This window comes from Triturus cristatus, chromosome 8, assembly GCF_964204655.1.
Source record: "Triturus cristatus chromosome 8, aTriCri1.1, whole genome shotgun sequence".
Lineage (NCBI taxonomy): Eukaryota > Metazoa > Chordata > Amphibia > Caudata > Salamandridae > Triturus > Triturus cristatus.
The window spans coordinates 562,472,118-562,497,827 of record NC_140591.1 but is presented as its reverse complement, the minus strand read 5'-3'; positions in this window follow the sequence as shown (position 1 = coordinate 562,497,827).

Here is a 25,710-nt window from a genome sequence, read left to right as displayed (position 1 = left end):
GGACTCCATCAAATAACAGTAATAAGAACAAGAAAGAGTCACACAGCAGTTAAGAGAACAACCAAAAACCTTATACATTTTTTTTCAAACTTTATTTTTTATAATAATAAATATTTAAACGATAAACTATTTTCAAACTTTATTTTTTTATTAACATAAATATAAACAATAAACTAATAAACAAAATCTAACAACAATAATACAAAACAACAAGGCGGAACACTCCTGTGGGAACCACGGATGTCGACGACAGACCTGGAAAATCAGAAAGAATGTTAAAAAAACAACAACATGGTATTCTCAACAAAATACCACAAGAAACAAATCACAGATATATAAAATGTATACATCTAACAAAATTTTATAAGTGTAACTTACAAAAACTGTACATTTTCTGCAGAAGGCACCACGCACACAACGTTTTTCTTCAGTGGTGAAGAAATTTTTAACTTTTTCCAAGGGGCAAACAAAGACCAATGCCACCTTCTTCATTCACAAGATTTGCCAAAGAGTTCTGTTACGAGGGGATCCTAACAAAAAATACTCGTGCGACACAGCAAGTATGATGAAACACCTAAGGACCCTTCATCCAAACAATCTTGCATGAGAAGAGTGCAAACAGATGAGAAACACTCCTGTTCTGTATCTGTAAAAAAGAATCACAAATAAATGTATATTAATAACTTTCAAATTTACACTATTCCATTACTGTACAAACACATTTTATATAAAAACTGACTAAGAAACTATAGCCCTGAACCACAAGTGTGACGATCATTAAAAGACTACATGCATAGTGCATACTACTTTGAAGCAGTTCATGCCCTAAAGCCTACCTCACTAAAACTCTACATGCTAACTGACTAAATGATTACAGTACTATAAGGAGACACACTGGGTGAGTGGCAGGGTGTTTGCTAGAATGAATACTAACTAGGGAATTGATGGTGTGAAACACAACTGTGTAGGTGATTAGAGGACTGCATCCATACTGCATAGGCATTTAAAGCAGTCCATGTTCTAAGGCCTGGCTCACTGCATGACTACTTGAGTACTGACTGAATGATTAGAGTACAGCAAGGAGAGTGCCTAGGTGAATTTATAAGTGCTAGGCTTTTCGCACAGGGAATGGATTAGTACTTGGTACTGAATGGGTCACTAGAGGAGTGCAAAGGCAGTGACAAGTGCTGGACTGTATGGATACTGACTAGGAAATTGAAAGTGTGAAAGACAAGTGTCTAGGTGGTTAGAAGACTGCATGCATAGTGCATAGGGGTTTGAAGCAGTCCATGTGCTAAGGCCTGGCTCAGTGTATGAATACTTAGACACTGACTGAATGATTAGAGTACTGCAAAGATGGTATCTTGGTGAATTTATAAGTGTTTAGGTTTTAGCACAGTGAATGGATTAGTACATGGTGCTGAATGGGTCACTAGAGGACTGCAAACGGAGTGACAGGGTATTTCGTGGAAGTGTATGGATACTGACTAGGGAATTGAAGGTGAGAAAGACAATTGTGTAGGTGGTTAGAGGACTGCATGCATAGTGGATAAGGGTTTGAAGCAGTCCATATACTAAGGCCTGGGTCACTGGATGAGTACTTGGGTACTGACTGAATGATTAGAGTACTGCAAGGAGAGTGCCTGGGTGAATTTATTAGGGTTTGGCGCAGTGAATGGATTAGTACATGATGCTGAATGGGTCACTAGAGGAGTGCAACGGGAGTGACAGGGTGTTTGCTGGAAGTGAACGGATACTGACTGGTTAATTGAAGGTGTGAAAGACAAGTGTGTGTATGGTTAGAGGACTGCATGCATAGTGGATAGGGGTTTGAAGAAGTCCATGTGCTAAGACCAGGCTCAGTGCATGAATACTTAGGCAGTGACTGAATCATTAGAGTACTGGAAAGAGAGTGTCTTGGTGAATTTATAAGTGTTTGGCTTTTAGCACAGTGAATGAATTAATACATGCTGTTGAATGGGTCTCTAGAAAACTGCAAAGGAAGTTACAGGATGTTTCCTGGAAGTGTATGGATACTGACTAGGGAATTGAAGGTGTAAAAGACAAGTGTATAGTATGTTAGAACACTACATGCATACTGCATAGACATTTGAAGCAATCTATTTGGTACTTAGAAACTGACTAAATAATCAGACTACTTCTAGGACAGGGCTTAGGTAAAACCTTTAAATTTTCAGTTCTGCCACAGTGAACAGAATAGTACATGGTACAGCACCTTAGTGTCAAACCCTGACTCATTTTATCAATGCATAAGCAAAGACTAGCTTCTAATGCTACTAAAACTTAACAACATGAGAGGTTTTAAATTAGTTATCTGTCAGCAAATACACAATGTTACCAAATGCTTCTCTCACAGTGGTTCTCAAATACACACAGACTCACAGTGTGATTCTAGACAACAACCACTATACCTAGGAGTTTACCAAAAATCATTCACTACTGTGGAACTGGTAAGGAAACTGCACACAATCTTCATATTTCAGGACTGCACTTTTATGTCAAAGCCTGACTCATATAATCAAAGCATAAGCAAAGACTGGCTTCTAATGCTACTAAAACTTAACAACATGACCGGTTTTAAAACAGGTATCTGTCAGCAAATACACAATGTTACCAAATGCTTCTCTCACAATCCTTACCCAAATGCACACAGACTCACAGTGTGATTTTAGACAAGCAACACTATCCTAGGAGTTTACCAAAACTCATTCACTAGTCTGGAAGAGTTAATGGTACTGCACACAATCTGCATATTTAAGTAAACCACATCAGTGTCAAAGCATGACTCATTTAATCAACGCATAAGCAAAGACTGGATTCTAATCCTACTAAAACTTCACAACATGACAGGTTTTAAAACAGTTATCTGTCAGCAAATACATGATGTTACCAAATGCTTCTCTCACAGTGATCCCAAATACACACTAACTCACAGTGTGATTCTAGACAAGCACCACTATCCATATGAGTTTACCAAAACTCATTCACTACAGTGCAAGTGGTAAGGGAACTGCACACAATCTACATATTTCACAACTGCAATTTACTGTCGATGCCTGACTCACATAATGAAAGCATAAGCCATAAATGTCTCCTAATGCTACTAAAACTTGACAACATGACATGTTTTACAACACTTATCTGTCAGCAAATACACAATGTTACCAAACACTTCTCTCACAGTGGTTCCCAAATGCACACAGACTCACGGTGTGATTCTAGACCAACAACACTATCCCTAGGAGTTTACCAAAACTCATTCACTACAGTGGAAGTGGTAAAGGAACTGCACACAATCTACATATTTCACAACTGCAATTTACTGTCAATGCCTGACTCATATAATGAAAGCATAAGCCATAAATGTCTTCTAATGCTACTAAAACTTGACAACATGACAGGTTTTAAAAGAGTTATCTGCCAGAAAATACACGATGTTACCAAACACTTCGCTCACAGTGGTTCCCAAATGCACACAGACTCACAGTGTGATTCTAGACAAACAACACTATCCCTAGGAGTTTACCAAAACTCATTCACTACAGTGGAAGTGGTAAAGGAACTGCACACAATCTACATATTTCAGGACTGCACTTTAATGTCAATGCCTGACTAATATAATCAACGCATAAGCAAAGACTGGCTTCTAATGCTACTAAAACTTGACAACATGACAGGTTTTAAAACAGTTATCTGTCAGTAAATACACGATGTTACCAAATTCTTCTCTTACAATCCTTACCCAAATGCACACAGACTCACAGTGTGATTTTAGACAATCAACACTATCCTAGGACTTTACCAAAACTCATTCACTACTATGGAAGGGGTAAGGGGACTGCACACAATCTACATATTTAAGTACAGCACATCAGTGTCAAAGCATGACTCATTTAATCAAAATATAAGAAAAAAATGGATTCTAATGCTACTAAAACTTCACAACATGACAGGTTTTAAAACAGTTATCTATCAGCAAATACATGATGTTACCAAATGATTCTCTCACACTGATCCCAAATACACACTAACTCACAGTGTGATTCAAGACAATCACCACTATCCCTATGAGTTTACCAAAACTCATTCAATACAGTGCAAGTGGTAAGGGAACTGCACACAATCTACATATTTCACGACTGCAATTTACTGTCAATGCCTGACTCATTTAATGAAAGCATAAGCCATAACTGTCTTCTAATGCTACTAAAACTTGACGACATGACTGGTTTTAAAACAGTTATCTGTCAGCAAATACACAATGTTACCAAATGCTTCTCTCACAATCCTTACCCAAATGCACACAGACTCACAGTGTGATTTTAGACAATCAACACTATCCTAGGAGTTTACCAAAACTCATTCACTAGTCTGGAAGAGTCAATGGTACTGAACACAATCTACATATGTAAGTACAGCACATCAGTGTCAAAGCATGACTCATTTAATCAACGCATAAGCAAAAACTCGATTCTAATGCTACTAAAACTTCACAACATGACAGGTTTTAAAAAAGTTATCTGTAAGCAAATACATGATATCACCAAATGCTTCTCTCACACTGATCCCAAATACACACTAACTCACACTGTGATTCTAGACATGCTCCACTATCCCTAGGATTTTACCAAAATTCCTTCACTACAGTGCAACTGGTAAGGGAACTGCACACAATCTACATATTTCAGGACTGCACTTTTCTGTCAAAGCCTGACTCATTTAATCAAATCATAAGCCATAACTGTCTTCTAATGCTACTAAAACTTCACAACATGACATGTTAAAACATTTATCTGTCAGCAAATACACGATGTTACCAAATGCTTCTCTCACAGTGGTTCCCAAATGCACACAGACTCACTGTGTGATTCTAGACAAACAACACTATCCCTTGCACTATACCAAAACACAGTTCTTCATCTAGAAGTAGTACTACATTTTAGTATAGAAACATAACATAACTAATTTCACAAAGTCATAAACAATGACTGGTTTCTAATTCTACCAAAATATAAAAACAGCACAGTTATCTGTCTACAAACACATGAAAAACACAAATACTTATCACAGAATGGTTTCTACATGCACACACATTGTAGAGAAAAAAAGTACTCCCCACACTTTAGCAGGAGAAATACATTAGTCTGATTAAAATCAAAATAGTCTACATACATCCCCTCACAAATAAATAACTCATCTTTCAATTTCTTTTGTAGATTAAGAAGTATATCAATCACTCACCATATTTTCTTTTACAGAATCTCTGCACTGTGCACGTCTCAGCAAAAGCAAAGAATGGAAAAGTTTCCCTTTCATTTTCCACACATATACATGTAAACATCAAATCACAATCCTTCGCACATAAACTCAAAAACAAACACACATTTCTATTGGTTAAACATTTCAACCCTTTCCAACTGAAATACATTTCAACCCTTACCCCAATCTGCCTTCTGCCTGTTACCATAGAAACAGGTCATGGAACACTGCACTGAGCTCACAGGTCACAAGTTCAGCACACAATGTTCCTACACAAGACAGGAAGTGTGCTTGACTTTTCAACATATCAGCTTATCATATCTAATATTCCTTACAATCTGTTTTTGCTAACCAATAACAATCATACCTTTAAAAAACAGAAATATACACCCTACCTTTCAGTGTAGAAAGTTGTCATATAACCAATGATTTCTTTTCGTTTTTCAAAAAACGTTGCCGTGGATCCGCGCACCCACCGCGAGAGAATCCGTGCATCCAACGCGATAGGATACGCGCACCGTGCGCGCATTTCCCCGTTTTTTTTTTTTAAAGGGGGCCCCAGGGGGTCCTTCTGGGACCCCCTAAGCACCTCTAGAGGGTCAGAGTATTTCCACTCTGCCCCCTTTATATGTTTTACACACTTATTCCCCTTGCATCTTCAGCCTCGCTTCTACCGAGGCAGAAAATGGCCGCTAACAGTTCCTGGTTTCGAATGTAGAGAGACACTCGACAGCCAATTATCATTCAGCGCACGATCGTGAGGGTGCGCGCTCGGTTCGGGGAGGGTGCGCTTACGGTGTGGGTACGGTCCGCGGATCCTCCGCGGCCATAGATATCACTAACTTTTTTACCCTAATTTTCTCAGGAACTACTGAACAGATTCACACCATATATGCAAAAGGCACGAGTTCGAACTGAGGACTACCTCTTTGCCAAATTTGGTGTCATTCCATTCAGCGGTTCGGGCTGTAGCTGCGACAACAGATCCTATGGGAAATTGCATGGGGAAAACGCGTATTGGGACCCCCCTTAATTCTCGGCCCTCGTTTGACGGATCACCGCAGGGTAGGAGCGGAGCGGAGCTGGCCAAAAGTTTGGAAAATTTCGCGAGGATTCGTCAACCGGCGCCAACGTTATTCCAAATAGAATGTTGTGGATTTCCTATGGAAAATAGGTCCTAACTATAACTATCTACTGGCGACCGCCAGTAGATAATATATATATATATATATATATATATAACAACACTTTGTCGTACTTCACCGATCCTCCTTCCTAAACTACGCCGGTGCCAACAGCGGTGATGACAACCACACTAATTATTCAAAGAACGTTATGATTCCTTTTTCAAGTGAAAAAGGCATCACCGAAATACGTTGTTGTGGGCATAATAAAGTTTAATTGTGCTATCCTTTATACATATTATCTACTGGCGGTCGCCAGTAGATAGTTATAGTTAGGACCGAGTTCCCATAGGAAATCTCAAAATTCTATTTTGAATAACTTTGGCACCGGTTGACGAATCCTCGCGAAATTCTCAAAACTGATGGGGCGCTCCGCTCAGCTCCTACCCTGAAAGTCTCGGGGTGATTCGTCAAGCGGGGGCTGAGAAAAAAGGGGGGTCCCAAAACGCGTTTTCCCCATGCATTTTCCCATAGGACATTTAGTCGAAGGTACAGCCCGAACGGCTGAACAGAATTACTTGAAATTTGGCAAAGAGGTAGTCCTCAGGCCAGGGATGTGCCTTTTGCATATATGGTGTCAATCTGTTCAGTAGTTTCTGAGAAAATTGCAGTTAAAAGAACATAAATATCTATATGGCGCACCGTGCACGCACGGTGCCGTGCGCAAGCGTAATTCTGATTGGTGGTTAGATGTCAGTCAACATTCGAATCGGTCGAAATCAGGAAGTGTCGGACGCCATTTTGTGTGTGGCAGTGAAAAACAAAGGTGGAGAACGTGAAAAGGGGGCAGGGTAGAGATTTACTGACCCCCTAGCCTTTGTCAGGGGGTCCCTGAAGGACCCTGAAGGGTGAAAAAAACATTTTGTATTTTTTTTCAAAAAATCGCGGGGTGCGCGCACCGTGCGCGCACCGTGCGCCCACGGTGAAAAACCCTTAAAAAAAAAAAACATTTTAAACGAGCCATTCCATATTACAGGATACAGTCAATCTATAACTATATACATAGGTAGTTTATTGTAAAATAAATATATAAAAAATATAATAATACATACATAAATTAGCATTTAAAAAACCTTACAAATTCACTAAAAAAAACATAGGTTTCACACACGTTATAGTTAGGAATTAGCATTTTAAAAACCTTGCAAATTCACTGAAAAAACCATAGGTTTCACACATGTTATAGTTAGCTGGACATTTCACTCGTAAAAAACCATTGAAATTCCCCCGTTATAGTTAGTTCAGCTAAATATAACTCGCGCGACCGCAATCCACTGCTGATGATGTCACATATTACATCACTGTATTCACTAAGATACTGTTAATAAGTCAGTTATACAATTCATTTTAATAAAAAAAACATCCATTTAGACACTTATTTCTTCCATCAACCTTTAGATATACATATATAAAAAATATTTATTTTTCAGAAAGACACATATTCACTGGATGATGTCATCAGTGATGTCATCAGTGATGTCATTTGAGATGTCATCAGTGATGTCATGAGTGATGTTACTGACCATGCCACAGAGCATGTTTGCACACATGTCAACTCAGGCCCCGCCCCCTCCCTTCACCACTCTGCAAACACAACCCGTGGCCCATTTTAAGTTGGGGGATTAATTCCCTTTGAATCCTGAGGGTCCCTGGGTTGCAACTAGCCCACCAGGTACCTCCATTTAGCGCCACAGAGCTGCCTTGCAGAGAGGTGCAAAAAGGGGCGTGGCCTCTGAACACCTCTCTGCAACGCAGCTCCCTGGCGCATACTGGAGGTTCCTGGTGGGCTAGTTGACCCCCAGGAACCCCCAGTATTCAAGGGGAATTAGCTCCCCATCTGCAAACACACCAGGGGGCGTGTTTGCAGAGTGCTGCAGGGAGGGGGTGGGACATCCAGCACAATGCCGGTCTTTTTTTTCTTTTTTTTTTTTCAAAATGGGGCCTGTGTAGCCCACCTTCTTTTCCTATTTTATTGGCCCTGGGGACCCCATCCCCCAGGGCCTGACTACTATTTTATTATTATTTTTTTTTAAATTGGAAGAGGGCCGTGTGGCCCCCCTCCCGAGGCCATAATCGGCCCCGGGGACCCCATCCCCCGAGGCATGGACATTTTTTTGTTTTCAAATTAATAGGAGGGGGCTGCATTACCCACTCCTTAGGTCATTTATGGCCCCGGGAATGCCATCCCCCGGTGCCGGCCTTTGTTTTATTTATTTTTACATTTTTTAATTTTCACATTTTCGAGGAGGGGGGCCGCATGGCCCTCCTCCCGGGCCACTTCTAGCCCCGGGGACCCCATCCTCCGGGGCTGGCCCTCTCCGTTGGGGATTGTGGAGGGGTCCCCAATTGCCCCACGGTCCCGCCGGCTCCCTGCCTCCTGCGGGAGCTGGCATTGCTTTTCCACACGGGGAGCTGCTAAGATGCAGCTCCCCGTGTGGAAAAATCAATCAGCTTTGTTTTTTGGAAGAGACAGCAGGTTTCCTGCTCTCTCTTCCAAAAACCAAAGCAGAGTTTGCTATGGCAGGGCGGGAGCCGCGAGGCTCCCGCCCTGCCATAGCAAACAGCAATGTCCCGGGGGTGGACACCCTGGGACACTGCAGAAGCCAGCCCTTGGGGGTGGCGGTCCCCAGGGCCTTTGAGGGCTCCAGGAGGGGGGGGCCACGCGGCCCCCCTCCCAACATTTGCAAAGCCCCGGGGGATGGTGGTCCCCGGGCTTGGGGGTCCATCACGGACCCCCAATTTTAATAATTAGAGCCCCGGGGAGGTGGTGGTCCCCGGGGCATGTGGGGGGTTCAAGCCCCCCACACACGTAGTTATTTCTTTTAAAAACAAGCCCCAGGTGGTGGCGGTCCCTGAGGCTGTGGGGGAGCCATGTGCCCCCGCCAATATTTTATAAAAGCCCTGGGGGGTGGCGGTCCCCAGGGCTTAGGGGGGCTTTGAGCCCCCCCACCCATTTAAGATAGAAGCCCCGGGTGTTGGTGGTCCCTGGGGCTGGGCGGCCCCTTTGGGCCCCCCATTATAATCTAAACATTGCCCCCGGGACTTGGCCCACCCGGGGCCTAATTAAAAACAAAGCGTGGAAGCCCCACTTCCTTTTTTTCATTTTCGCGGCTGGATCCGCGGATCCTCTGCGCATCCCGCGGGTTTAAAAAAAAAATGCTTTTTTTGGCCCTTTGTGTCCTTGTGGGACTCCCTGAGCAGGACTAGGGGGTCAGGGTGTTTCTACCCTGCCCTGTTTTCTTGTTTTGCACGTTTGTTTTTCGCTTGTTTTGTGCCTCGGTTCTACCGAGGCACAAGATGGCTGCCAACACTTCCTGGATTGCACTGTTGACAGCCAATTAGCATGAAGCTTGTGCTCGGGAGGGTGCGCAGATCCTCCGTGCCTCTAGCTATCACTATCTTTATTTCTAAATTTCTCAAAAACTACTGAATGGATTTACACCATTTTTAAAAAGTCCATTTTCTGAGCCAAGCAGTACCTTTTTGCCAAATTTGGTGTAATTCCGTTCAGCAGTTTTTGCTATAACTGTGTCTAAAGTTTCCTATGAGAAATTGATTTTTTGACCTCTATTTTTTGAATTTCTCAGGAACTACTGAACGGATTTACACCATTTAAAAAAAGGGTGTTTTCTGAACCAAGGGCTACCTTTTTGCAGCATTTGCTGAAATTCCATTGAGCATTTCAGATTGTAGCCGTGTCTAAAATTTCCCATGGGAAATAACATGGGGAAAACACGTTTAGGGACCCCCCTTTTTCTCGGCCCCTGCTTGACGAATCACCCCCAAACTGTCAGGATAGGAGCTGACCGGAACGCGGCAGTAGTTTTGAAAATTTTGCGAAGATTCATCAACCGGCGCCAAAGTTATTGGCAATAGAATGTTACAATTTTCCTATGGATAATAGGTCCTATCTATAACTGCCTACAGGCGACCGCCAGTAAGTAATATATTGATATTGATATTGATATATATTAATAGAATACTCTCCACGCTTCCACTTTGCTTTTGCTTCCAGCGGAAAAAAGGAGAAACGGACCCTCACGGCTCAGGCAGGAAGATATTTTATTCAATGAACTCCCCTCTGCGAAGCGTTTCGAGCACTGAGTGCCCTTGATCACACATAGAGCGTTGCATCCGCCATTATTTTTAAATATGACATCGTGAATCACATGACCTTCACCAACAGACATAGTAGAAATACTTCGCTAAATGGAACATTCGTTGTTACGAGGCAGATGTCACATTCATTTGGTAAATCAATTGATTTGTTGTGGTTGCTTGTGAACATTTCTAAACTGCATAAATGCATTATTTTGAAGCATATCTTAGCAGGTTATATAAATATATAAATACTTTAAAAGATATATATAAAATATTTGTATAAATATTTTTAAAACCACTTCAAACTACATCATGGGGCTTTGCTACTTGTAAACATTATCAATAAATATGTAAACAAACTGTTGTGCAAAATATGGCAAGATGTGCAAACAATGCAAAATTAAATCGCCAGTGTCCCTACTGTTGTGCCCCAATATGCTTCCTTCTTTCACAAAACTTTATTTCTGCATAAATGCTTGACAAATATGACCTCATTAACCAACTTATTATAGCGGATTCGAATTTCTAAGCATTGCCTGAATTTGCTTTTTCCAGCTATTATCTAAACAGTGAGTTAATAAACGAAATGGTACAATGTGTCCTTCCATCAAAAAATAGAAAATCTTTTTTTTATATGTCTTTTTGTGCGTGTATTCAAATAAATAATTTGTACATAACCCTCACTATTTATTTCTATAAAAATAGATATACCCTTAATGTGCAAAAAATGATCATATACAAAATTCAAAATTTAAAATGAAATGAAAAAATTACGGGAAAGAATATTACAGTGCTTGACTTCTTAAATGCTAAAAAGATAAATAAATAAATAAGGGAAAAGTATAGCTATCTTGATTTTTGGCTCATTGATATACCTAGTACTAATCTAGTCATCTTTAATAGATGTACATTAATTTAAACTCAATGCAGCAAAAATTGCTATTCATTTATTGTTTCACCAATGACTCGTTTATACACCACTTATAGATAGTTGTACATGTTTTCAGTGGTGTTCAACCCATTAGGACTTTTACTGTCCAGTTCTAAAATCATGCGCGTTTCTAGTTTTCTTAAGAGCTTTTCTCTATTGCCTCCCCTTCGCAGGGGGCTTACTGCATTGATGACATAATATGAAAGACAACTCAACTCTTTATTGCGAACAGATCTAAAATGTCTAGCAACTGGATACGCGTTGTCATTGTTCACGATTGCCCTGAGATGCTGCAAGATTCTAACATGCACCTGCAGCTTAGTGCTACCCACATAGCGTAAGCCACAAGTGCACGTCAAAACATATACAGCATACTCAGTCCTACATCCAAAATTGCCTTTAATCGCGACATGGGTATCGGAAAAAGGGGTTTTATAATGAGTTGTGTTAATGCCAAATTTGCAGGCGCGACATGATGAACATTTATGAAAACCTGCTTTGGGTTTGAGCCATGTATTAGCCGTACTGAGTTCCGGACTTGTTTTTACTAGTTCACTTCTCATAGATCTAGATTTCCTATATGTAATGGTAGGTAGCTCTGGTAATCTACTGCCTAGAACCCCATCTGTGAGTATAATAGGCCAATTCTTTTTAATGATTGATTTTACTCTCCTCTCTTGTTTACTAAATGTAGTAATGAAGCGAGGACTCTCTTCTTCATTGGTATCAATTAGTTCTTTAGGAGCTAGTAGGGACTCCCTGGGTCTATCATCCATCTTCCTCAGAGCCATTGAGAGGGTAGAATCACTATACCCTCTCTCTTTGAGTCTCCCTATCATGTCTTTAGAACACTTCTCATATTCCTGTTGGGAGCTACAGATGCGTTTGAGTCTTAGTAGCTCACCAAACGGAATGCTCTCAATCAGGTGTCTGGGATGTTTGCTGCTAGCGTGAAGTATACTATTTCCAGCTGTAGCTTTTCTAAACAGTGTGGTTTCTAGTATGCGATTGTTGATTGATACTTGTACATCCAAAAAGTCTACTTTTTCTCTACTAATGTTGGATGTAAAGTTGAGATTACTAGAATTGTTCTTTAGTGTGTTGACAAACTCTTGTGCACTTGCCTCATCACCATCCCATACACAGAAAACATCATCTATTAATCTTAACCAATGATGGACATGGTGTATACTGGGTGTTTTCCTCAGGGCCTGTTCCTCCCACCAGCCAACATGCAAGCATGCGTAGCTGGGGGAGAAACAAGATCCCATAGCCACGCCCCTTGCTTGTTTCCAGGTAGCTTTGTCAAACATGAAGAAATTATTATTGAGGCACCAAGCAGTCAGTTCACATAGCATTTTGTTGTGACTATAATATTCACATGGTCTTTTGTCCAAAACGTGACTGACAGCATTTAATCCTGCTTCATGTTCAATGCTGGTGTATAGCGATTCGATATCTAATGTTAATAGACACCAGCCTTCTTCCCATTGAATGGTATTTATCTTATTTAAAAAGTCCCCAGTATCTCTCACATAACTGGGTAAACTTTTGACAAAGTCCTGTAAATAAAAATCAATGCACTGGTAGATGTGTTCACTAACACTGCTGATTGCAGATATTATTGGTCTGCCAGGTGTTGGGATGATCATTTTATGGACCTTAGGGATTAAATACAAGATAGGAATCACTGGGTGCTCAATGTGGAGATAGTCAAATTCAGTTGATGAAATCAAACCTTGTCTCTTATATTGGCAGTCATTTTTTTATCATTTCTTTTGCCCTCTTGTACTCAGTTCCATTAGATTTGTGGTAACATTGTTCATCATTTAATTGCCTCATTGCCTCTTTAATATAGTCTTTTTTGGGCCATAGAACAATATTTCCTCCCTTGTCGGATTTATTAATGATCACCTCTTGGTTATTGCCCAATTTCTTCATCAAATTTACATACTGTGTTAGATTGTAATTTTTCTTGCGATGATGTTGTTTATTGACTGTTCGATTCAATTTTTTCAAATCTTCAATTACGCATTCATGAAAAATGTCTATTGCATCTTTTGGCATGATAGGAATAAACGTACTTTTTGATTTAAAGTATATATATACTTACTTACCTCTGAATAAAGTTTTTATATTGGGTGCACATACATATTAGGCCAGGAGTGGGGGCTTTTGGTACCTTTATTCTTTTGGGCACTGGCCCAGAATTGTATCCATACATAGCAACCCTTCACCATTATTGAGTTAAGATATCAATCTTTTAAACTAGATGGCCTATTGGCCTGTCCATAGCTTGGGTTCCAATATCTGTTGTGCTGCAATCCATTCGATATATTAGGAATGGTAAGGTACCCAATCATCCTTTCCTGGATCTATATTTACATATGTATTTTTTCACATATCTTTTCGAACACTGATGAGGAACATAGAAGTTGGCACACACATTTTTTCGAGCATTTCATTCATTTCACCTTTCTCCTTTTTCCATTTTTGTCTATTTCAAGCCTGTCCTCTAGGTCAATAAAAAGTATGGGGCATTTGCCAATCACAGTGATATTGTGATATCGCTACAAGGTTAACGTTGTGGTTTAGTATAACTGCAGGATATGTGTTATTGAAATTAAAATGATCTAACCGTTTAAAATACATGGGTGGTCAATGGTTCATTTTTGAGAGGTTGGGTACTTCAAATACACATGATGCGTATGATTGGTTATACCTTCCCTTGATCCAAATCACGTGACCGCCAGCATTTGGGTAGTGGAAAAGCCGCAATCCTGTTGCTATGCTTACTGGCATCAGCATTACCTAATTTGTATACAACACTCGCTATATGCACTCAAGAAGTTCCAAAACATGATGATAATAAGTCAATGTGTTAAATACGGTGGATTGTGGCTAAGACAAATAATGGACGATGTTGTCACAATGATTTAATTTATTCATTTCTTAGTACTATTATTTTTTTTAGCAATTTATTAATAGCACCATGATTAGATCACACTGCAGTGGGTATGAATTCGGTTATACTGATTGAATTCCAATGAATTACAATTAATTTTTTTGTATTTTTCATGCTACAGTAACTTTTCAATGTCACTGATGACATCTCAAATGACATCATTGATGACATCATCCTGTGACTGTGTGTTTCTGTAGAGTTTAAATATGTTTAATATATATAGGGAAACACGTATTGAAGAATGAGTGGGTGTATAAGAGTCTGAATGAATGATTTACTAGGTGCGTGACTGACTCTATAAGTGAGTGATTAAACATATCTTACTGAATGGATGGGTTAGTGAGTAAACTGTCTGAATGTCTGTATCCGTCTGTCTGTTGGTGTGTAAGCGGCTGCATGGGTTTGTGAATAACTACATGTGTGTCTATATGAGTAATTCATTGGTTGCCTGAGTATCTGTATGGGTGCCTGAGTGTTTGTGTGGTTGGGGTGTGTGTAACTCTGTGCATAGATGTGTGAGTGGGTGATTCACTGGGTGCACGGTTTCAAGACTGCATCTGTGATGGACTGTATGGGTGTGTGAGTGTGTGTATGGTCGTGCTAGTGAGTGAATGTATATCTCAGTGGTACATGTGTGAGTAACTACATATGTGAAAGGTAGTATATATGTGTGTTAGAGTATTTAAATGGCTATAAGTGAGAGTGTGTGATTGTGAGAGTGGCTGTATGGATGAGTGTGTGCTTGTATCAGTGATTGTATAAGAGCTTAATAATGTGCTAGTATTTGTTTGAGTAAGTGAGCTGGTGTGTGTATAACAGTATAGGTGAGTTAATTGGAGTGTGATTAAATATTTGCATGACTGACTATGTGTGTGAGTACATCTATGGATGAGTGGCGGTGTGTGAGTGTCTATAAAGGTGCATGAGTGTATATGATAGTCCTGTACTGAGTGACTGTAAGTATGAGTGACTGTACGGGTGAGTGAGTGCATGTGTGTGTAGACTTAAGAATCAGCGAGCGGGTATGTAGTTATAGGACTTGGAGTGTCTATGGTTTTGAGAATGTCAGTCTGTAATTTAGAGTGGGTATATCAAAAGTTATATTACGGTGTGAGAAGATGCATGAAATTATCACATGGATGATGTCATCAGGGATGTCATCAGTGATGTAATTTGAGATGTCATCAGTGATATCATCAGTGATGTCACTGACCATGTCATGAGTGAAGTAATATGTGACATCATCAGCAGTGCATTGCGGGTGCACGAGTTATAGTTAGCTGAACTAACTATAACAGGGGAATTTCAATGGTTTTGTACGTGTGAAATGTCCAACTAACTATAACGCCCCTGAAACCTATGGTTTTTTCAGTGAATTTCTAAGGTTTTTTAAATGCTAATTTCTAACTATAACATGCCTGAAACCTTTGGTTTTTGTCAGTGAATTTCAAAGGTTTTTCAAATGCTAGTTTCTAACTATGCCTACAGAGCTAGGACATGTGAAGAAAGAAGAAAAAATGGACAGAAAGAAGCAAAAGAAATGCAGAATGAGGCAACAGAAGTCCACAAAGACGAAGAAAATTGAAGGAAGAAGCAAGACATGTGTAGAAAGAATCAACAGAGGAGCAGAAAGAGGCCTTGTTGCAAAATCATACTGTGTCCACAACTTTTTCAGACGGGTACTAGTGGTAACTGACTCTGACTAACGAAGCCTAGAGCCAGTGCAATGCTAAAAGACACTTAGAATACAGTGAAAACACCTACATACTCTAGGGAACACTATGCGTTGGGGTACCCCTGTGATTAGCATGACCTCCTTTGTAAGACCCTAGTACATAATAGGGCAGGGGGATTAAAACTACCTCTTAAAACGCGCCACGGGTGAAGGGAGGGGGTGCCTGAGGTGACATGTGTGCAAACACGCCCTGTGGCCATTTTCATTTGGTTGATAAAGTCCCCTTGAATCCTGACTGTCCCTTGGGTCCAACTAGCCCACCAGCTATCTCCAGTAAGCGCCACAGAGCTGCATTGCAGAGAGGTGTAAAAAGGGGCACGGCTTGGACCACCTCTCTGCAATGCAGCGCAGTGGCGCTTATTGGAAGCACCTGGTGGTCTAGTTGGCCCCCAGGGGCCCTCAGGATTGAAGGGGAATTATTTCCCCAACTTAAAACGTGCCACAGGATGTGTTTGCACACGTCACCTCAGGCCCTGTCCCCTCCCTTCACCACCGTGTAAACACGCCCTGTGGCCGTTTTAAGTTGGGAGATGAACTCCCCTTGAATCCTGAGGGTCCCTAGGGTCCAACTAGCCCACTAGGTACCTCCAGTCAGCGCCACAGACCCCGTCTCCTTTTAAAAAAAATTTTGGGAGGAGGGGGGCTGTGTGACCCCCCTCCCAGGCAACTTCTAGCCCCGGGGACCCCATCCCCTGGGGCTGGCCCTCTCCGTTGGGGACCGTGGATGTGTCCCCAATGCCCCCACGGTCCTGCCAACTCTCCACATCCTGCGGGAGCCGGCATTGCTTTTCCACATGGGGAGCTGAATAAATAAATAAATAAGAGCCCAGGGGGGTGGCGGTCCCTGGGGCAGCGGGGGAGCCGTGTGCCCCCCTGCAAATTTATTTTAAAAAAAGCCCCGGGGGTGGCGGTCCCTGGGGCTGCGGGGGGGCCGTGTGCCCCCCGCAAATCTTTCTGCAAAGCCCGAGGGCTGTGTGGGGGGGATTGAGGCCCCCCACACTTATTTCTTTCTGCCCCCGGGACCTGGCCCACCCGAGGGCTTTATTTAAATGTTTTTTTTTATGTTCACAGCTGGATCCGTGGATCCTCCACGCATCTTGCGTTTTTTTAACAACATTCTTTTGGGGGGGGCCCTGGGGGTCCTTGTGGGACCCCCTGAGCAGGCCTAGGGGGTCAGGGTGTTTCTACCCTGCCCCCTTTTCCTGTTTTGCGCATTTCTTTTTCTGTTTTCTTGTGCCTCGGTTCTACCGAGGCACAAGATGGCTGCCAATACTTCCTGGTTTGAATTGTTGACAGCCAATTAGCATTAAGCTTGTGATCGGGAGGGTGCGCGGATCCTCCATGCCTCCAGATATCACTATCTTTATATGTTAATTCCTCAAAACTACTGAACAGATTTACAACATTTTTAAAAAGTTCACTTTCTGAGCCAAGCAGTACCTTTTTGCTAAATTTGGTGTAATTCCGTTCAGCAGTTTTTTCTATAACTGTACCTAAATTTTCCTATGTGAAAATTATTTTTTTGACCGCTATTTTTTGAATGTCTCAGGAACTTCTGAACGGATTTACACCATATAAAGAAAAAGGGCACTTTCTGAACCAAGGGCTACCTTTTTCAAAATTTGGTGTAATTCCGTTCCGCAGTTCGGGCTGTAGCTGTATCTAAAATTTCCTACGGGAAATAACATGGGGAAAATGTGTTTTGGGACCCCCCTTTTTTTCTCAGCCCCCGCTTGACAAATCACCCCCAAACTTTCAGGATAGGAGCTGACCGGAGCACCTCACCACTTTTGAAAATTTCGCGAAGATTCGGCGTCCGGCGCCAAAGTAATTGGGAAAAGAATGTTACAAATTTCCTATGGATAATAGGTCCTAACTATAACTACCTACTGGCGACCGCCAGTAGGTAATAAATATATATATATATATATATATATATCAAAGCTCCAAAGTTGCCCACGTGGCGGGAGCGCACTCGGGGAACAGCTGATGCTATGTAGATGCTGCCAGTTCAGGAGATACAGCCTGACACGTTTCGAGTAAAATCTCTTTTTCAAAGGCTTGTTCGTCTGCTTGACACGGCATTATAGGCAACACCTTTAAATACATTCAGCTGCCTTCTGATAGGCTGTTGCTCATGTGAGCCTTTTCTAGCTTTTCCCACAGAATTGTGGTCATTGAAGTGTGGCGTGCTTTAACCCAGATGGGTGTCGGAAATGCAGAGTCACTAATGGTCGCCCTGGATGGGCCACGTGGACCGGTGCATCAGAATTTCAGCGCTGGTCTCCTCGAATAGCTGGGAAGATTCCCAGCCATCGTCCCGCTTCCTTTCCAGCGGTGGTGCGCTCCCCGCGGCAAGGCCCGCCGCGTATAAATCAAAGCTCCAAAGTTGCCCACGTGGCGGGAGCGCACTCGGGGAACAGCTGATGCTATGTAGATGCTGCCAGTTCAGGAGATACAGCCTGACGCGTTTCGAGTAAAATCTCTCTTTCAAAGGCTTGTTCGTCTGCTTGACACGACATTATAGGCCACACCTTTAAATACATTCAGCTGCCTTCTGATAGGCTGTTGCTCATGTGAGCCTTTTCTAGCTTTTCCCACAGAATTGTGGTCATTGAAGTGTGGCGTGCTTTAACCCAGATGGGTGTCGGAAATGCAGAGTCACTAATGTTCGCCCTGGATGGGCCTCGTGGACCGGTGCATCAGAATTTCAGCGCTGGTCTCCTCGAATAGCTGGGAATATTCCCAGCCGTCGTCCCGCTTCACCCATCTGGGTTAAAGCACGCCACACTTCAATGACCACAATTCTGTGGGAAAAGCTAGAAAAGGCTCACATGAGCAACAGCCTATCAGAAGGCAGCTGAATGTATTTAAAGGTGTGGCCTATAATGTCGTGTCAAGCAGACGAACAAGCCTTTGAAAAAGAGATTTTACTCGAAACGCGTCAGGCTGTATCTCCTGAACTGGCAGCATCTACATAGCATCAGCTGTTCCCCGAGTGCGCTCCCGCCACATGGGCAACTTTGGAGCTTTGATTTATACGCGGCGGGCCTTGCCGCGGGGAGCGCACCACCGCTGGATCAGAAGCGGGACGACGGCTGGGAGTTCTAAAATCATGCGCGTTTCTAGTTTTCTTAAGAGCTTTTCTCTATTGCCTCCCCTTCGCAGGGGGCTTACTGCATTGATGACATAATATGAAAGACAACTCAACTCTTTATTGCGAACAGATCTAAAATGTCTAGCAACTGGATACGCGTTGTCATTGTTCACGATTGCCCTGAGATGCTGCAAGATTCTAACATGCACCTGCAGCTTAGTGCTACCCACATAGCGTAAGCCACAAGTGCACGTCAAAACATATACAGCATACTCAGTCCTACATCCAAAATTGCCTTTAATCGCGACATGGGTATCGGAAAAAGGGGTTTTATAATGAGTTGTGTTAATGCCAAATTTGCAGGCGCGACATGATGAACATTTATGAAAACCTGCTTTGGGTTTGAGCCATGTATTAGCCGTACTGAGTTCCGGACTTGTTTTTACTAGTTCACTTCTCATAGATCTAGATTTCCTATATGTAATGGTAGGTAGCTCTGGTAATCTACTGCCTAGAACCCCATCTGTGAGTATAATAGGCCAATTCTTTTTAATGATTGATTTTACTCTCCTCTCTTGTTTACTAAATGTAGTAATGAAGCGAGGACTCTCTTCTTCATTGGTATCAATTAGTTCTTTAGGAGCTAGTAGGGACTCCCTGGGTCTATCATCCATCTTCCTCAGAGCCATTGAGAGGGTAGAATCACTATACCCTCTCTCTTTGAGTCTCCCTATCATGTCTTTAGAACACTTCTCATATTCCTGTTGGGAGCTACAGATGCGTTTGAGTCTTAGTAGCTCACCAAACGGAATGCTCTCAATCAGGTGTCTGGGATGTTTGCTGCTAGCGTGAAGTATACTATTTCCAGCTGTAGCTTTTCTAAACAGTGTGGTTTCTAGTATGCGATTGTTGATTGATACTTGTACATCCAAAAAGTCTACTTTTTCTCTACTAATGTTGGATGTAAAGTTGAGATTACTAGAATTGTTCTTTAGTGTGTTGACAAACTCTTGTGCACTTGCCTCATCACCATCCCATACACAGAAAACATCATCTATTAATCTTAACCAATGATGGACATGGTGTATACTGGGTGTTTTCCTCAGGGCCTGTTCCTCCCACCAGCCAACATGCAAGCATGCGTAGCTGGGGGAGAAACAAGATCCCATAGCCACGCCCCTTTCTTGTTTCCAGGTAGCTTTGTCAAACATGAAGAAATTATTATTGAGGCACCAAGCAGTCAGTTCACATAGCATTTTGTTGTGACTATAATATTCACATGGTCTTTTGTCCAAAACGTGACTGACAGCATTTAATCCTGCTTCATGTTCAATGCTGGTGTATAGCGATTCGATATCTAATGTTAATAGACACCAGCCTTCTTCCCATTGAATGGTATTTATCTTATTTAAAAAGTCCCCAGTATCTCTCACATAACTGGGTAAACTTTTGACAAAGTCCTGTAAATAAAAATCAATGCACTGGTAGATGTGTTCACTAACACTGCTGATTGCAGATATTATTGGTCTGCCAGGTGTTGGGATGATCATTTTATGGACCTTAGGGATTAAATACAAGATAGGAATCACTGGGTGCTCAATGTGGAGATAGTCAAATTCAGTTGATGAAATCAAACCTTGTCTCTTATATTGGCAGTCATTTTTTTATCATTTCTTTTGCCCTCTTGTACTCAGTTCCATTAGATTTGTGGTAACATTGTTCATCATTTAATTGCCTCATTGCCTCTTTAATATAGTCTTTTTTGGGCCATAGAACAATATTTCCTCCCTTGTCGGATTTATTAATGATCACCTCTTGGTTATTGCCCAATTTCTTCATCAAATTTACATACTGTGTTAGATTGTAATTTTTCTTGCGATGATGTTGTTTATTGACTGTTCGATTCAATTTTTTCAAATCTTCAATTACGCATTCATGAAAAATGTCTATTGCATCTTTTGGCATGATAGGAATAAACGTACTTTTTGATTTAAAGTATATATATACTTACTTACCTCTGAATAAAGTTTTTATATTGGGTGCACATACATATTAGGCCAGGAGTGGGGGCTTTTGGTACCTTTATTCTTTTGGGCACTGGCCCAGAATTGTATCCATACATAGCAACCCTTCACCATTATTGAGTTAAGATATCAATCTTTTAAACTAGATGGCCTATTGGCCTGTCCATAGCTTGGGTTCCAATATCTGTTGTGCTGCAATCCATTCGATATATTAGGAATGGTAAGGTACCCAATCATCCTTTCCTGGATCTATATTTACATATGTATTTTTTCACATATCTTTTCGAACACTGATGAGGAACATAGAAGTTGGCACACACATTTTTTCGAGCATTTCATTCATTTCACCTTTCTCCTTTTTCCATTTTTGTCTATTTCAAGCCAAACCAAACTACCAAGCCAATTCCTTTACTGAGAAGGAAGCCGTCGTCCCGCTTCACCCATCTGGGTTAAAGCACGCCACACTTCAATGACCACAATTCTGTGGGAAAAGCTAGAAAAGGCTCACATGAGCAACAGCCTATCAGAAGGCAGCTGAATGTATTTAAAGGTGTGGCCTATAATGTCGTGTCAAGCAGACGAACAAGCCTTTGAAAAAGAGATTTTACTCGAAACGCGTCAGGCTGTATCTCCTGAACTGGCAGCATCTACATAGCATCAGCTGTTCCCCGAGTGCGCTCCCGCCACGTGGGCAACTTTGGAGCTTTGATTTATACGCGGCGGGCCTTGCCGCGGGGAGCGCACCACCGCTGGATCAGAAGCGGGACGACGGCTGGGAATCTTCCCAGCTATTCGAGGAGACCAGCGCTGAAATTCTGATGCACCGGTCCACGAGGCCCATCCAGGGCGAACATTAGTGACTCTGCATTTCCGACACCCATCTGGGTTAAAGCATGCCACACTTCAATGACCACAATTCTGTGGGAAAAGCTAGAAAAGGCTCACATGAGCAACAGCCTATCAGAAGGCAGCTGAATGTATTTAAAGGTGTGGCCTATAATGTCGTGTCAAGCAGACGAACAAGACTTTGAAAAAGAGATTTTACTCGAAACGCGTCAGGCTGTATCTCCTGAACTGGCAGCATCTACATAGCATCAGCTGTTCCCCGAGTGCGCTCCCGCCACGTGGGGAACTTTGGAGCTTTGATTTATACGCGGCGGACCTTGCCGCGGGGAGCGCACCACCGCTGGATCAGAAGCGGGACGACGGCTGGGAATCTTCCCAGCTATTCGAGGAGACCAGCGCTGAAATTCTGATACACCGGTCCACGAGGCCCATCCAGGGCGAACATTAGTGACTCTGCATTTCCGACACCCATCTGGGTTAAAGCTTGCCACACTTCAATGACCACAATTCCGTGGGAAAAGCTAGAAAAGGCTCACATGAGCAACAGCCTATCAGAAGGCAGCTGAATGTATTTAAAGGTGTGGCCTATAATGTCGTGTCAAGCAGACGAACAAGCCTTTGAAAAAGAGATTTTACTCGAAACGCGTCAGGCTGTATCTCCTGAACTGGCAGCATCTACATAGCATCAGCTGTTCCCCAAGTGCGCTCCCGCCACGTGGGCAACTTTGGAGCTTTGATTTATACGCGGCGGGCCTTGCCACGGGGAGCGCACCACCGCTGGATCAGAAGCGGGAGGACGGCTGGGAATCTTCCCAGCTATTCGAGGAGACCAGCGCTGAAATTCTGATGCACCGGTCCACGAGGCCCATCCACGGCGAACATTAGTGACTCTGCATTTCCGACACCCATCTGGGTTAAAGCACGCCACACTTCAATGACCACAATTCTGTGGGAAAAGCTAGAAAAGGCTCACATGAGCAACAGCCTATCAGAAGGCAGCTGAATGTATTTAAAGGTGTGGCCTATAATGTCGTGTCAAGCAGACGAACAAGCCTTTGAAAAAGAGATTTTACTCGAAACGCGTCAGGCTGTATCTCCTGAACTGGCAGCATCTACATAGCATCAGCTGTTCCCCGAGTGCGCTCCCGCCACGTGGGCAACTTTGGAGCTTTGATTTATACGCGGCGGACCTTGCCGCGGGGAGCGCACCACCGCTGGATCAGAAGCGGGACGACGGCTGGGAATATTCCCAGCTATTCGAGGAGACCAGCGCTGAAATTCTGATGCACCGGTCCACGAGGCCCATCCAGGGCGAACATTAGTGACTCTGCATTTCCGACACCCATCTGGGTTAAAGCACGCCACACTTCAATGACCACAATTCTGTGGGAAAAGCTAGAAAAGGCTCACATGAGCAACAGCCTATCAGAAGGCAGCTGAATGTATTTAAAGGTGTGGCCTATAATGTCGTGTCAAGCAGACGAACAAGCCTTTGAAAGAGAGATTTTACTCGAAACGCGTCAGGCTGTATCTCCTGAACTGGCAGCATCTACATAGCATCAGCTGTTCCCCGAGTGCGCTCCCGCCACGTGGGCAACTTTGGAGCTTTGATTTATACGCGGCGGGCCTTGCCGCGGGGAGCGCACCACCGCTGGAAAGGAAGCGGGACGATGGCTGGGAATCTTCCCAGCTATTCGAGGAGACCAGCGCTGAAATTCTGATGCACCGGTCCACGTGGCCCATCCAGGGCGACCATTAGTGACTCTGCATTTCCGACACCCATCTGGGTTAAAGCACGCCACACTTCAATGACCACAATTCTGTGGGAAAAGCTAGAAAAGGCTCACATGAGCAACAGCCTATCAGAAGACAGCTGAATGTATTTAAAGGTGTTGCCTATAATGCCGTGTCAAGCAGACGAACAAGCCTTTGAAAAAGAGATTTTACTCGAAACGTGGCAGGCTGTATCTCCTGAACTGGCAGCATCTACATAGCATCAGCTGTTCCCCGAGTGCGCTCCCGCCACGTGGGCAACTTTGGAGCTTTGATATATATATATATATATATATATATTTATTACCTACTGGCGGTCGCCAGTAGGTAGTTATAGTTAGGACCTATTATCCATAGGAAATTTGTAACATTCTTTTCCCAATTACTTTGGCGCCGGACGCCGAATCTTCGCGAAATTTTCAAAAGTGGTGAGGTACTCCGGTCAGCTCCTATCCTGAAAGTTTGGGGGTGATTTGTCAAGCGGGGGCTGAGAAAAAAAGGGGGGTCCCAAAACACATTTTCCCCATGTTATTTCCCGTAGGAAATTTTAGATACAGCTACAGCCCGAACTGCGGAACGGAATTACACCAAATTTTGAAAAAGGTAGCCCTTGGTTCAGAAAGTGCCCTTTTTCTTTATATGGTGTAAATCCGTTCAGAAGTTCCTGAGACATTCAAAAAATAGCGGTCAAAAAAATAATTTTCACATAGGAAAATTTAGGTACAGTTATAGAAAAAACTGCTGAACGGAATTACACCAAATTTAGCAAAAAGGTACTGCTTGGCTCAGAAAGTGAACTTTTTAAAAATGTTGTAAATCTGTTCAGTAGTTTTGAGGAATTAACATATAAAGATAGTGATATCTGGAGGCATGGAGGATCCGCGCACCCTCCCGATCACAAGCTTAATGCTAATTGGCTGTCAACACTTCAAACCAGGAAGTATTGGCAGCCATCTTGTGCCTCGGTAGAACCGAGGCACAAGAAAACAGAAAAAGAAATGCGCAAAACAGGAAAAGGGGGCAGGGTAGAAACACCCTGACCCCCTAGGCCTGCTCAGGGGGTCCCACAAGGACCCCCAGGGCCCCCCCCAAAAGAATGTTGTTAAAAAAACGCAAGATGCGTGGAGGATCCACGGATCCAGCTGTGAACATAAAAAAAAACATTTAAATAAAGCCCTCGGGTGGGCCAGGTCCCGGGGGCAGAAAGAAATAAGTGTGGGGGGCCTCAATCCCCCCCACACAGCCCTCGGGCTTTGCAGAAAGATTTGCGGGGGGCACACGGCCCCCCCGCAGCCCCAGGGACCGCCACCCCCGGGGCTTTTTTTAAAATAAATTTGCAGGGGGGCACACGGCTCCCCCGCTGCCCCAGGGACCGCCACCCCCCTGGGCTCTTATTTATTTATTTATTCAGCTCCCCATGTGGAAAAGCAATGCCGGCTCCCGCAGGATGTGGAGAGTTGGCAGGACCGTGGGGGCATTGGGGACACATCCACGGTCCCCAACGGAGAGGGCCAGCCCCAGGGGATGGGGTCCCCGGGGCTAGAAGTTGCCTGGGAGGGGGGTCACACAGCCCCCCTCCTCCCAAAATTTTTTTTAAAAGGAGACGGGGTCTGTGGCGCTGACTGGAGGTACCTAGTGGGCTAGTTGGACCCTAGGGACCCTCAGGATTCAAGGGGAGTTCATCTCCCAACTTAAAACGGCCACAGGGCGTGTTTACACGGTGGTGAAGGGAGGGGACAGGGCCTGAGGTGACGTGTGCAAACACATCCTGTGG